Source organism: Mirounga angustirostris, unplaced genomic scaffold (assembly GCF_029215605.1).
Source record: "Mirounga angustirostris isolate CCGP_5_RB_7025 unplaced genomic scaffold, mMirAng1.0.hap1 SCAF_17, whole genome shotgun sequence".
NCBI lineage: Eukaryota > Metazoa > Chordata > Mammalia > Carnivora > Phocidae > Mirounga > Mirounga angustirostris.
The window spans coordinates 45,532,000-45,541,422 of record NW_026991725.1 but is presented as its reverse complement, the minus strand read 5'-3'; positions in this window follow the sequence as shown (position 1 = coordinate 45,541,422).

Here is a 9,423-nt window from a genome sequence, read left to right as displayed (position 1 = left end):
ATACGCTGTCTTCCCTGCCCCACACTGGCTGAGCCCCCTCCTTCCCCACTCTAGCTCCCAACTCCCCCATCCCTCTGATTTCTCTCATCCCTTCCAGGACCTCCAGCCCCTCCAAGCCCCCCACCCAACCGAATCGCTCCCCCTGGCCCCATCCATTTCTCCTAGCCCATACAGTCCCTCCAAGCACATCCCACCCTTGCCTGTCGCGTCCACCCCACCCAACAGAATCTCTCTGCCACCCCTGCTCCAGGCCTTCTGATTCGGTCAAAATTTTCTGTGCATCCCAGGAGCTGTTTTTCCTCTAGGGGCTCATATGACTTGGGAATCGCAACAGAAACCTGCCTGCCATGGTTTAAACAGGTGTAACAGGATGTGAGAATAGGATTGGCCTTGTCCCAGTGCTGACCAAGACCCCAGGACAGTAGGTGCCAATGACTCCTATGTTCCAGAGTGAGGGGAGCCCACCAAAGCCAGACTCGCAAAGGAAGTGGTTGGGAACCAGGCCCTGAGCTGACCACCCCCCCACCCCCCTCCCTGCCTTGAGCTCACAAAAGAGGCTGACGAGGCTAAGAGCGGTTAGAAGGAACTGGAGGTACCATTTCTCTGGAGAGACCTGTCCTGTGATCCTAGCAAAGGGGAAGAGGGGGGGTGTGCTGGTCCCAGACAGCAGCTTCACTAGGATCACGCAGAAAGTCAGTAACTGTCTGTGTTCCAGGAACGAGGGGTAACGTAGAGAACAGGGCTCATACCTCAGACATCCACAAAGGAGGACCTCCATTTCTTCCTTGGGAGGGTTAATGGCCTCAGGCAAGGCCCCCTCCTACTGTAAGCAATTAGGAGTCTGGCGAGAACACAGAAAACATTCTTTCAGACCAGGAACAACAGGCAGGTCCCTGGGAGAAGAGAAGGAGCAACGTGCCAGCCCTCAGCTGAAGCCAGAGCTGGGGGTGGGGGGTGCCCAAACAGAGCCCCCAGTCTCACTGAGGGGAAGCAACTGGAATTCACAGGGCCAAGTGCCCAGGAGGAAGGAGACTCCAGAGAAAGCTCCTGGTGTCTGCAGAGCGTCTCCTGGAGGTTTGCTAAGAACTGACGTGCTTGTACGTGAGCAGAAAGAACCACCATGAAGTAGCAGGCCAAGCTATTTGTGGGGCTCACGCAGGAGTGGCGACAGTCCCTGCTTCCACTGGTCAGAATGGAGAGACCTCGCGGTACCTCGAGCACTGGGTAGAGTCTTCAGAAGGGTCATGCATTTCAGCAAAATGAAAGGCAACCTACAGAATGGGAGGAAATATTTGCAAGCTACATATCTATCTAATAAAGGGCTAGTATCCAAAATATATAAGGAACTCACAACTTAATAGCAAAGAGGGCCTTGCTATTAGAGGGCCAATAGGTACATTAAAAGGTGCTCCACATCACTGATCATCAGAGAAATACAAATCAAAACCACAGGGAGTTATCACGCACACCTCCTAGGAGGTCTACTATCAAGAAGGCGGGAGGTAAATGTCGGCAAGGACGTGGAAGAGGGAACCTCGTGCACTGTTGGTGGGCATGCAAACTGGTGTAGCCACTGTGGACAGGTGTGAATATGCACACCATTTACGACCGAGTATTACTCAGCCTCGAGAAAGAAAATCCTGCCATTGGCTGATTCACGGCCAGGCATTACGCTACATGTAATAAACCAGAGAGAGAAAGACACATACTGCATGGTCTCACTCGTGGCGGGGGAAAGTCAAGCTCATAGAAGCAGAGAGTGGAATGCTGGTGGCCAGGGGCTGGGGTTGCGGGAAATGGGGAGAGGTTGGTCAAAGGGTACACACTTCCAGTTATGAGTAAGTTCTGAGGGTCTAATGTACAGCATGGTGACTATAGTTGAGAACACTGAATTGTACCATTGAAATTTGCTAAGAGAATAAATCTTAAGCTTTCTCACACATACAACAAAGGTAATCATGTGAGGTGATGGACGTGTTAATTAACTTGATTGTGGGAATTCGTCTTTCACAATGTGTGTATGTACATCAAATTATCATGTTGTGCACTTTGTTTTTTTAATATTTTTTTAGTAATCTCTACCCCCAATGCAGGGCTCGAACTCATGATCCTGAGATCAAGACCAGAGCACCCACACACGCCCTCATGTTGTGCACTTTAAATATATTACAATTTTATTTGTAGATCATAGCTCAATAAAGCTGCAAAAAAAAAAAAAAAGGAAAAGAAAGGAAAGGGAAGGGAAGAGAAGGGAAAGAAAAGAAAAGAAAAATAAGAACCATGTACTAGCAGTATGGCTAATTAGTCCCAGAATAAAAGTTGCCTTAGCAAAGCTTCAAAAGAAGCAGAAAAAATAAAACTGATTCACAGGTTACTTAACCACGAGCCAGAACAAAACCCATTATTCTTTAAAGAAATACAGCAGAATACAGCACTCAACAACGTAAAATGCAGAACATTCAGCACCTACTAGAACATCACCAGACCTGCAACAGAATGGAAAAATGTGACCCATACGTAGGAGAAAAAACAATTACTAGAAACAGACCCAGAAATAACAGGGATGAAGGAATTAGTAGATAAAGACTTTCAAAGAGCTGTTTTGACTCTTATAAACATCACTGAGGAAAATTGGGGCAGGACAAGGAGAAAAATGGGAGATTTACAAAAGAGACCAAAGTGGGACTTCTGGGGTGTGAGCACACTGCACCCAAAATGGAAAATACCCCCCAAAGGGGTTACGACCAGATGAGACACCCCCAAAGAAAAGATCAGCGGACCTGCAGAAAATGCAACAAAAGCTGCCCAAAAGGAGCCCCAGGAGAAAAGCCACCGGGAAAGATGGGAACGTACATGTGGCTGGTACCCTGGGAGGAGAGAACGTTGCGGAACCGAAAAAAAAATTTCAATACACCACACTTTAAAATTTTCCAAAGGAAATGATGACCATCAACCCATAGATCTGAGAATCTCAACAAAATCCAAGCAAAGGAACAAAGAAAACCACCCAACCCACATGGTAATCGAATTGCTTAAAAAAACAAACAAAAAAACAACAAAAAAAACAATGTAAAATGAAAATCTCAAAAGATCAAGAAGATCCCACTTGTCACCAAGATGGAATGACAAGGACTGAATTTTCCCTCTTACCAACGTGCTCTAAAAGCAGACAAAATACAGGAAATAATAGTTTTTTAGCAGTGACATTGGGAAGGTGTGGTTTGCCGTTGCCCCAGCTCATTGCTTTGGCTTCACCGTCATAAGGGTCTCAGGAGATGCATGGAATGGCAGAGCGTCACCCTTGCAAGGGGGTGACGGGCTGCGGTAGAGAAAGATGCCCTATACTATAGACCCTAAGCCAACCAGTGAGATAGTGCAGCAAAACGCCACGGCCAGTAAACTAACAAGAAATAAAAATAGAGCCGCCAGTGATATTTCATGCATCCAGGGGAAGTCAGAAAAGGAAGTAAGGGGCGCAAGTCAAGTCTGAAATAAGCAAAGAAAATCATAAATATGAGAGCAGAATTTAATTAAGTGGGAAACAAAAACATAATAAAGTCAATTATGCCAGAAATTAATCCAAAAGCTGATTCTTTGAAATGATCTATAAAATGCGGGGGTGGGGGGAGAACTCTAGGCAGACAGATCAGGGGAAAGAAAACACACAAATTATCAGGAGTGAAACAGAGGACATTTCCACAGACCCTACAGGCTCTGAGAGGATAATGAGGGGATATCATGAACTATAAATTTGACTAAATGAAGTGCATAAATCTTCCAAAGACACAAAGTGTCAAAACTCACTCAAAAAGAAGAGCTAACCCTTCTTAAAACTCCAGGCACAAATTACTTCACTGATGAAGTCCACCAAATATTTATGAAAGAAATGTTAAAGGAAACATTTAGGAAATTAAGGAAAGTTTTGAAAGAAAGGAACTGCTCCTGGCCTGGTTTTTCCTGATACTCAAACTAGATAAGAACATTACCACAAGACTCGAGCAAATCAAATCCAGTAATACATAACAAGATAATGCATCGTGACCATCAGAGCTTTATGCCAGGAATGCAAGCTTAGGTAAGCATTTGAAAATTAATCAGTATAACCCAAATTAACAGTGCAAACCAGAAGAACAACAGGATTATCTCAATAGATGCAGAAAAAATATCTGATAAAGTACAACATCCACTTTAATGATTAAAATTTTTTTAAAAACCTCGTAGTAAATAGGGACAGAAAGGAACTTCCTCAACCTTATAAAAAGCAGCCAGGATAAACCTATAACTAACACAGTTCTTGACCATAAAAGGCTGAATGTGTCTCCTCTAAGATTAGGGGACAAAGACCGGCATATCTTGTCTCACTTCTTCCGTTCAAAATTGTGCTAGGAGTTTTAGCCAGTGCAACAGACAAGAAACAGAAGGCGTGCATATTGGTTAAGAAGTCAAACTCTTTGTGCACAAAACATGAGTGTCCGCTTAGAAAATCTTAAGCAATCTACAAAGAAACTACTGTAACTAATAAATGAGCTTAGCAAGGTCTCAGGATACAAGGATCAAGGTGAATACACAAAAATCAATTGGATTTCTTTACTTGAGCAAGACATTATTAGTAGGGCACTGAGATTTTTAAAAATACCATTTACAATAGTAATTACAATAGCAGAAAACTCAGTACCATTCATGATAGCAGAAAACTTAAAAATGCTCAAGGATATATTTAACAAAACATACGGCAGACTTGTACGTGAACAACTGCAAAATATTGCAGGGATAAATTTTAAAAGTCCTGAACAAATGGCGAAATACACTGGTTCATGAATCATAAGAATCAATATTGTTGTCAGTTCACTCCAGGTGGGTCTATAGAGTATCATCACCCCAATCAAAACCACTATAGGCTTTCTTTCCAAAAAACTACAAAATCAGTTCTAAATGCTAGTCAAAAATTCTTTTAAAAAAGAAAAACTACGGGACACCTGGGTGGCTCAGTCGGTTAAGCGTCTGCCTTCGGCTCAGGTCATGATCCCAGGGTCCTGGGATTGAGTCCCGCATCGGGCTCTCTGCTCCGCGGGGAGCCTGCTTCTCCCTCTGCCTCTGTCTCTCATGAATAAATAAATAAAATCTTAAAAAAAAAAAAAGAAAAAAGAAAAACTACCCTGGAGGTCCCAAACTACTTGATTTTGAGACTTATTATAAAGCTATATAATCAAGATAGTGTTCTCATTGTGTAGGAAAGATGAGGTATCCGCAGACCAGGGCTAATTATGAGCAAGAAGAGAGTCCAGAAATCGGCTTATATACATGTAGTCCATTGATTTGCAACAAGGGTTGAAAACTAGGAAGACGACAGTCTTTTTCACAAGGGGCATTGGAATAATTGGATATCTATATGCAAAATTAAAATGAACTTTGGTCTGTACCTCATGTCATTCCCCAAAATCAATTCAAAATGAATCATAGACCTAAATAAAACTACAGCTAAAACTGGGGCGCCTGGGTGGCTCAGTGGGTTAAGCACCTGCCTTCGGCTCAGGTCATGATCCCGAGGTCCTGGGATGGATGTCCTGGGATCGAGCCCCGTGTAGCGCTCCCTGCTCATTGGGAAGTTTGCTTCTCTCTCTGCCCCTCCCCCTGCTCATGCTCTCTCTCTCTCTGTCTCTCTAATAAATAAATAAAATCTTTGAAAATTTTTTTTAAAAAGAGGGATGAAAACATGTGCTCAAACACTTGCACAGAAGTGTTTATAGTAGCTATATTCATAATAATAAAACAACGGAAACAACCCCATCTCCACTGATGAGTAAATACATTGTTGTATATAGATACAATGAACACTGCTCATGGTAAAAAAGAAAAAATAGGAACACATGCAACAACTTGGAGGCTTCTCAAAGGCTTTACCCTATGGGAAAGGAGTCAGATATGAACAATGATATATTGTATGATTCCACTGATAACATGTAAATCCTCAAAACAGGAGTCCTTTGGTAAAGGCAAACGCACGGGGATAGAAATCAGCTTGGTGGTTGCCGAGGGCCAGAGGTAAAAGGTGAGGCCAAGGGGCACAAGGAAACTTTTTGGGTGATGTAGACGTTCTTTATCTTGATTGCGGTGTTGGTAAATGGCTGTATACATTAAAATGGGTGAATTTTACTTTATATACATTATATCTCAAAAAATCTGATTTTTAAAACGGAATGCATGGCAGACTTGCTGGCCAACGGCGGTTTCGAGAGCAAAGTGAAGGCAGTTCACTGCGCCGGAAGCTGGTACCCCTAAATCTATGGGGAGAAGGGCCGGGCGCCGGCCGCCCGGGACAGGTGCGCAGACCAGACTCCGGGCGCCCCTGAAGCCTGCCCGCGCGCGCCCCCTGGCGGGAGGTGAGATCCTGACAGCCAGGGACCGGGCGCCTGCAGCCGGGAGCGCATGAGGCTCAGCTACCTGCGGAAGCCAAGGGGTTGTGGGCGAGGGGCCCGGGTCTGGTTCCGGCTGCGGGGCTTGGGAAGAGCTTGCAAAAGAGCCCCACTATAGATGAGTCAGCTTCGTACACACCGCAAGCCCAGAGAGGCTGCGCGCCGGCTCAGGCGGTGCTGGTTGGAAGACCTTGCTTGCCCCTCTCCCCCACCTCGACCTGAAGGAACCAGCATCAGTCTAGTGGGTGAGGAGGAGGATGTCGGGGTGCCGCAGCCGGCAGGCAAGTCTGGAAGGGGTCGATCACACACACACTGCCTCGTGCACACGCCTTTTTTCCTGTTGCCGGAGGCTTAACCCAAAACAGACCGAGAAGGTGCAAGGGAGAGGTTTTTGGTTTTATTTTTTTGCGGGGGGGGGGGGGGAGGCCTTGTACTTTTTTTGCATTTTTCATTATGGTAAAATATACCTAACATAAAATTTACCATGTTAGCTATTGTTTTATTTATTTATTTATTTATTTATTTATTTGAGAAAGAGAGAATGAGAGACAGAGAGCAGGAGAGGGGGGAGGGTCAGAGGGAGATGCAGACTCCCCGCCGAGCAGGGAGCCCGATGTGGGACTCAATCCCGGGACTCCAGGATCATGACCTGAGCCGAAGGCAGTCGCTTAACCAATGGAGCCACCCAGGCGCCCTAGCCGTTGTTAAATGTACAATTCAGCGGCACCAAGTTCACTTACACCACCGTGCATCCTTCTCCAGAAACTTCATCATCCCTGACCGAAGCCCCTTGCCCACTAACACAAACTCCCCACAGCACCCCCACCCCTGGCAACCACTATCCTCCTTTGTCTCCATGCATTTCGCCAACCTGGATGGCTTTCTTCATTGCAATTACTGAAACGAGACTTTTGTAACTTGAAGTGACCTAGGAATGTTTGCTGACAGAGACTGTCCAGAAAACACACGGGCTCGCCCTGTGTTCAGTTCAGGGGTGGTTATGGGCTATCCCCGCAGAGCAAACTGCTCCTTCGTTTTAGAGATCTTGGTTGATTTCAATAATTGACCGTTTGGGCCACTAGTCTTTTCTCGCCTGCATTTTAAGTTCTCACTGTTATGTTTTAAATTCACCAATAAAGAGTGAGCCGCCCCATCCTCAACCCCAAAAAAACAGAAGCTCAGACCCCCTCACTGTGTGGCCCAGGTGTGCTATGTAATTTCCAGGTCCTGTACGTAATAGACCTTTGTTTCTACAGTTTTCTTTCTTTTTTAAGATTTTATTTATTTATTTGAGAGAGAGAACGAGCAGTAGGGAGGGCAGAGGGAGGGAGAGAGAGAGAGGGAGAGAAGCAGACTCTGTTGAGCAGGGAGCCCAATACGGGGCTCCATCCCAGGAACCGGAGATCATGACCCGGGACAAAGGCAGACGCTTCACCAACTGAGCCAACCAGGTGCCCCTGTTCCTGCAGTTTTCTGATGGTTATTGAAGGGTGTCTCACAATATGGTAAGATCCACAAAGGCCGGTCCAGCCGCAGCATTGCTGGTTGACAGGCTGAGACCAACACCAAACACCATCGTTGTCCCCATCCGACTTGTAGACCACAGTGGCATTCAGAAATTATTAGCTTCGCGCCAGCATTTAATAATCCCAGAAAGACATGACTATTTCATTTCCCATGTGCACAATTACTATGGCAAATGGCATACACTCATTCTAACACTGCTTCCTCTCTCTGTTCAGGTTGTTCCTGACTTGTTCAAAACCATTTTCAGTGGTTCCTACAACTGGAATCACCTGCAGTAATTTTTTTTTTTTCTTAATACCAATATTCTGGGCACCTCACAGAGAATCACCTTGAGAGGAAAAGCCAGTTCTTCTACTCATTGCCTCCCAGTCTGTAACCAGAGTCAAATCTGAGCGTGTCCCGGGGGTCAATTATAAAGTCAACCCGGCAGGCCTGAGCTGGAGGGACGCTGAGCAGGAAAGCCTTCCCTGGAGCTTCAGGAGCCCGGAGGACTGCTGGCCGCTGGCCCCACACCCTTCCTTGCCTCTGGGACCCCTTTGGTTGGATGGAGCAACCAGAGCCTGCAGGATGTGCTTTGTGGACTGGGGAACAACCAGGCCCCAGAGGAGGTCCCCATGCACGCCTGAGAAATGGGTCTGTGGGGCATAATTCCAGCAGCAGTTCTCTGGGGAGCTTTCAAAGCCTCATGATGACTGCGGCTCACTCCAGAGATACTGAGTCAGCTGGTGCTTGCTGGTGGGGGAGGGGCAGACCAGGATCGTGGTATTTTAAAAAATCGACGGAGTGTGAAGAGCACAGGGTGATATATGGAAATGTTGAATCACTAAATGCTACACCCGAAACTAATATTACACTGTATGTTAACTAACTGGAATTTAAATAAAAACTTAAAAAAAAATTGACAAAGGGGCACCTGGGTGGCTCAGTGGGTTAAGCGTCCGACGCTTGATTTCGGCTCCGGCCATGATCTCAGGGTCCTGAGATCGAGCCCAGCTCAGAGCCTGCTTAAGATTTGCTCTCTCTCTCCCTCTGCCCCGCCCCCCCTCAGCCACAGGTGCACATACCTGTGCTCGATCTCTCTCTCTCTCTCTCTCTCTCAAAAAGAAAATTGACGGAGTGGTTCCTGTTGCAAAAATCACTAAAGGGCTAGATAAGGCAGCTGTCCCCCACGGGAAACCTTTTAAACATACAGATGAATCACCCACCTAAGGATTCTGACTTAATTATTTAATTGGTCTGCCTGGATATTAGGAGCGTTTTAGCTCACCGGGGGATTCTAATGTGCACCCAAGACTAGGAGGAGGAATGAATGCATCTTCAGTCCTACACTCAGAGGGGGAGCCACCAGTGAATGTGTGTGTGGGGTTGCTGGGTGTGAATTATCCAGACCGCTTTAGCATCGTGAGATTGAAGCCCTGAAGCACAGAGGGAGTAATTGCTTCCTGGACCCAGTTCCCGTGGGGGCTGGGGGCGGGTTTTCTGA